The following is a 6,062-nucleotide window of genomic DNA, read 5'->3' as shown; positions in this document are numbered from 1 at the left end:
TGACTCTACATTGAAAAGGGACCATGAAAAGCTAAACAACAAAGACCAGAAATACATCAAGGCAGCACTTGGAATAAAGAAAATAGAAAAACAACAACAACAACAAAACCTTGTTCAGGAAATAATTGTAGAAAGTTTTCTGCAGTCTCCTTATTTTAAAAAATCCTTTATACAACAAATTATAAAAGTTAGGCCTAGCTTAACTGTTTAGACTAATAAGAAAGGTTGCTTCTAGGGCATAATTACCTGCAGGTTTATGTAAATAAGTGGCAGAGCAAATCTCTACTGACCTGTGGGTGACTTTCCCAGCATCAGAGCCCTGGAGCAACTCATTACATTTTCTGAAATCTAGGACTATCCCTGGGACCTGCTAACCCATCCTTCCAACTGAGTTAAACTCAGAGCATGCTATTGGGAGAAGATATTTTTCTCTGAAAATGATTAAGCCAGTTCTAAATAGCGAGCATGAATCCTTACCAAAATCATTCACCTTGGGAAGTCATCATGTTTAAATGTCTTCTAACTTTGAAACAACCTCTCCTTGAGCCAATAATACCTTAAGCAAACAGAGTCCAGGGCTCATAAAAGTACTGTAATCATGTCACTGAAGTTTTTCAATGGCCCCTTAAAACAATAGCCAACTGTTCACTAAACCCTTCCTCTTTACACATACAAATAGCTATCTCCACTTTCTGTTTCAGACTCTTCCCTGGCCAACTCGCAGTTTGATCCTATATTTTTATTGCTTGATTTGCTTCTTTTTTAGTGTCCAGCCCCCTTCCATTCTATTAATATTTTCTTCCCACCTTCTAATCCATTCTTTTGGATGATGTATATATTTAGCAATTATTCTCTTTTGGGGTACTGAGCCAGGCAGAATTAAACTAATATTATCTCATCAGGGTGAACCTGATACCAAAATATTCTCTCTTGTATCACCATGTCACATAAATGGCCCTTACTATGCCTATCTCCTCATTCCTAACATTCCTCAACTCATTGAATGCCAACATATATTTCAACTGGTTAGCTGTAACCACCCTCCCACAGTGTCACCTGATGCAATGGAAGATTTTCTTTATTCACATCCCCACACCGTTTTCTGTTGATCTCCTGAGTTATTGGTTTGCTCCTCTGCCACCTAGTTCCTCTTTCTCATTCTCTTAAGTAATGGCTCAAGTTATCTGTTAGCTCACTATATATTTATTGAACATCTTTAATCCATCATGTATTTTGCTGGATACTGGTGACAAGACAGAGTAAGACTGGCATTGTCCCTATTCTCCTGGAAATTGACCTTCCAAGACCCTGAACACTTCCTAAGTGCTGTGCTATAACTTTGGTTATTCCCTATGAATTGATAATTTTTAGGTTAATATATTAATTAGTGTTAAGGGCTGTTAAAATACACCTGGCTTAATTTACGTCAGCCAGGACTCAGTGCCAGGGCAAAAGCCATGTCCTGAAGGCGGGACCAGTCAAAGACTGGACACCATTTAGTCTGATTCTCCTGCCCAATGTTAAGGGAATGGATCTCATGATGTCAAAGGCCCACCCAGATGTGATGTAACTTCCTGTAATTCGAGTATATAATAAACAGCTTTCGGAGCTGGCTCTCTCTGTGTGCTCTGTCCCTCCAGAGGGCAGGCTCCACACACAGCCCAAGCTTTTAATGTATTTTATGTCTGTCTTTCATTATTCTTTAATCCCGAAAGCACCTCCTACTTGCATGAACCGGTTCAAGTCTCCCCCTCCGTGCGGACGTGGAGAGGAGACCACAGCCCCAGCACATTCGCCATAAATTAGTCTCACCCAACCCATTCTGCTCTATGCACACTCATTCCCACATATCCATGTCTGTCAATTCTACCTCCTAAATAACACTCGAACCTGCTTCCTCCTATTAAAAGTACAGATTAAATCTTAACTTCAACTGTTTACTTACAAGCCTCTATAATAAGCATTTTTGTAATTGTGTTTGAACTAGTCTCTCATCTCTGGATTTAATCACTGTTAATGACTCCATATTGCCATCAGAATAAATTCTAAATTGTAAAAAGGACCTTAAAATATGAAACCAACATACATCACTTATTACAAAACAAAACAGTCAAACAAATAAAAATAAACAAAAGATCACCATACAAAAGCTCAAAAAGTAAACTACAACCTGTGAGAAAATGTTTGTGACACATAAATGGGCAAAAGATTAACAATATTCAGAAACTATAAAGAACTGCATATCCACAAGGAAAAAAAGTAACCTGACAGGAAATAAAAAAATAATTGGCTAAAAATTTCAGAGAAGATTACCCCTGACCAATACCGTATGAATGAAAAGACGTTCCATCTCATTGGTAATCAGGGAAACACATAAAACTGTGGAGATCCCATTTCACACTTACCATATGAGCAAAACATTTAGGTTAATTAGAGCCAAGTACCATTTGCAGAAGAAGCAACATGCATCCTCACCACTGCTGGTGGGAGTGTCATTGACTTAACTACTTGGGGAAAGAAAGTTTCTTAGCAAAGTTGAACATGTGCATAACCTACTTCAACCCAGCCACTCCATTCCATGCTCTAAACTCTTGCACATACATAAGACCACGTAGAAGCATTTTTCATAAAAAAATGAAATAACCCAATGCCTACCAACTGTGAAATTATGAAACTAAAGAAACTATGAAAGTTGTAATATGTCCTTACAAGTAGAGAATTCTATATCTTATAGTATATCCTTACAAAGGAATTTCAAAAATGTAATATTTTTCTTTTAAAGCAAGTCACAAAAGACTACCCATGTGATAATCCACTTAAAGAACTTCAAAACCAGGCAAGTTTAGGAGTATGCACTTGGGCTATTAACACAATATTTGGCATTCTGATGAACTCTGGGAGAGAGAGGGAAGCAATCAGGAGGAGCAGATTTGGGGATTTTTAGGGTATGATAACCTTTGTTCTATCATTATTTAAACCCTATGCGCATGATTGAATTTAATTTTATATAATGCTATATTTTGTGATGGGGAAAAATATCATCAGCATCTGTTCTCCACATATCCTGTCATCCTAAAATCCATAGCCATGGGTTTTCTGCCAATGCCACAACACATACACACACATACACACGCACCATGGTTTACTTCATTATGACACAACTTTTCATTATCCAATAAACTATTTACTTTCCATCTTCTCTGATTTTGTACCTGCTACTCAGTTTTCTTAGGATGTCCCTTCCTCCCTATGTGCTCACTGTGGGGGGAGTCAGTTTAAATGGACTAACTCTGTAAAACTTTTCCAATCCCGGAAGGTACAGTGAATCATTTCCTCTTTTGACCTCCCACTACGCTCTTAGTATTCTTTTGCTGCTTTCTCGAAATCACGTTAAAGTTATTCATGTGACTTTTTCCCCTCTCCTGCCATATCATGAGTACAGAGATATTAACTCTCATTCCTCTTTAAAATTCTCATTTCTATTCTGGCATTTGGTAAGTGTTCATCAAATTATTTTATTTGAATGAACGTTACCGCAATATTGGAAACAGCATATTATCAAGTTCTTTGTTTCACAGTGATACAAAATTCACTTTTATTTACAGGAGAAAGAAACTTATAAAATACAAAAGCAGTGTATTTAGCACAATGGAAAAAAATTACAAAAATTCAAATAATATCAGGGACCAGAGTGTTTGGTAAAAAAAAAAAAAAAAAGGAATGTTAGGAGAGACATGATCATATCTTTTATAAAAGACAGTGGGAAAGCTTGAAAAGGTTTGTAATTTGGTGCTTCCAAGTACACAATGTTCTCTTTAAAATGATGACTCAAAAAATGATGACTCAAGACATATTCTCAAAGATAACAAACTCTAGAACATTTTCCATAAAGAATGGGACTTGAGTTTTTGAGTGCTAGAAATAGAAAAGAAAAACAGAAAAAGAGTGTGTTCCTGAGGAAGGCAGTGAGCAATGCTGAGTGTGTACGGAGGATGTGTCCTCATCAGAAACTACAGTTTACCCAAGACCAAGATTGCAAGTGTTTCCAAATCACAAAAAGGGCAGGCATTTCAATGGGCACCCTACATACTTTTAGTGAAATGGTTGATGATTAACTCATAAAGGTAAAAAGAGTCTGTCAATTTCATCATGTAGAACATTGAATAAGTTTGACATAATACAACACAAAAGTAGGAAACTGCCTTAGTGGTTAGCTTCCATGTTATGATAGTATTCCAGCTCCTAATATTTAAACTTAGAATCGAATTTTCAAATATTATATGCACTTAATTCAAAAGACTTTGTTTCAAGTGACTTAGCAACCTATCTTCAAAACCGGAAGTTTTGCTATAGTGCAGGATGTTTATTTGAATGCATAGTCATGATAAAAGTGATTAGAAACCAGAAAGCCCAAGTAGTTCTGCACTGTAAATCTTGAAAGTTCTCATTACAAGAAAAAAATTGCAACTATTGTGTGATGGTGGATGTTAACTAAACTTATTGTGGTAATCATTTTGCTGGTAATCATTTTGCAATACACACAAATATCAAATGATTTTATTGTAGAGCTAAAACTAATACAATGTTATGTGTCAATTGTATCTCAATTTTTAAAATAAAAATTTTAAAAGATATTTCAAAAGCAGTCAATTTTATGAAATCATATGATTTTAAACAGAGATAACCCACCAATGCTGAATGAGACATATAAATGTCTTTTAATCCATTCCCTTGACCAATCTACTCTTCCTCAACATGAATGACATGCTTCAGTATACTGAAGAGTAACAAAAAGGGAAACCAGAAAGGTGAGTATGTTAGTCTCAACTGACTTTCCCAAGGCATTTTTCAGTGGTATCTCTTTTCTTCCATGGTATAGATTTTCAATGAATCAACATCAGGCAAAGGCTCTTGTTCATGACATTAACTGTGCATTTGGGGGACATATGGCATCAAAGAAAGTCTCATGAAGTGCGTGCTTGCAACTCTTTGGGATTTCAGTCAGTACACATTTAAAAAGCGTCTGTAGTTGAGAGCACTTTAATAGCCTCTCAGTGGAAGTTAACAGTGGCCAGAAGGGACTAGCTTTATTTTGCTTTTAAAAGAAAACATGAAAACATATCCACCAAAACTCGTGGACCATGTCTATAGAGTTGATAAGATCGCTTCTCGGCCTTTTGGCTAAGATCAAGTGTAGAGTTGATAAGAAACTAGTTAAAATTTTTGTTTTACACCTTGTTGACAGGGCTGTCAGGGAATGTACCCAAGATGGTATTCTCTTCTTCTTTTTTATTTTACTTGTTTATATTCTGAGACCCATAAACAGCAATTCATTTTGATCCACTGAATTTTAGCCACCAGATTAATTTCTAACGTTTTTTACTGGAATGCCCAGGACAGCTGTGGCCATGAGTAGTTGGTATAACTACTCATATAATCAAAACCTCCCAAAGGTACCCTAACATGATTCCTCAAGACCCGAAATATAAAACTATCTGCCTTAGTTTTGTACAGTGATGCACTGACACTTCATGCCAATGGGAGATTGACTCCAATACAGATCATTTGGCACCAGAATTTGAAAAACTGTTCCATAATTACAGATAGCTTTCCAAACCCCAATGTGCCATAGACACATTAAAAAGATGACCCAAAGGCCAAGTAGACTAGTATGACAAATGCTTACCTAGGATTGTATAACATCCAATAGAGTATTAGGCAATTTGTGGTTTCTTGAAAAATATTTAATATTTGTGCATATATTTGAACTTAAGATAAAAAGTGCTATGACATGGCCCGGTGGCATTGCTCAGTGGTTGAGCATCACCTATGAACCAGGAGGTCATGGTTCAATTTCCGGTCAGGGCATATGCCTGGGTTGTGGGCTTGATCCCTAGTGTAGGATTCTCCCTCATCAATGATTCTCTCTCATCATTGATGTTTCTATCTCTCTCTCTCCCTCTCCCTTCCTATCTGAAATCAATAAAAATATTTTTAAATGCTATAAATGAAATATTCTGAAAACTTGTCACATCATGTCTTCATTGTAATTTATATATTGT

The 6,062-nt window shown here is 36.4% G+C and overlaps 1 pseudogene; it reads left to right on the top strand.

Moving 5' to 3' along the window:
- The first annotated feature begins 5,161 nt into the window (after window positions 1-5,161).
- LOC132240422 (U2 spliceosomal RNA) lies at window positions 5,162-5,303 on the top strand (annotated as a pseudogene).
- The last annotated feature ends 759 nt before the right edge of the window (window positions 5,304-6,062 follow it).

This window comes from Myotis daubentonii, chromosome 8, assembly GCF_963259705.1.
Source record: "Myotis daubentonii chromosome 8, mMyoDau2.1, whole genome shotgun sequence".
Classification (NCBI taxonomy): domain Eukaryota; kingdom Metazoa; phylum Chordata; class Mammalia; order Chiroptera; family Vespertilionidae; genus Myotis; species Myotis daubentonii.
The sequence above is the reverse complement of the archived record's forward strand: the minus strand, read 5'-3'. Positions and strand labels throughout refer to the sequence as shown.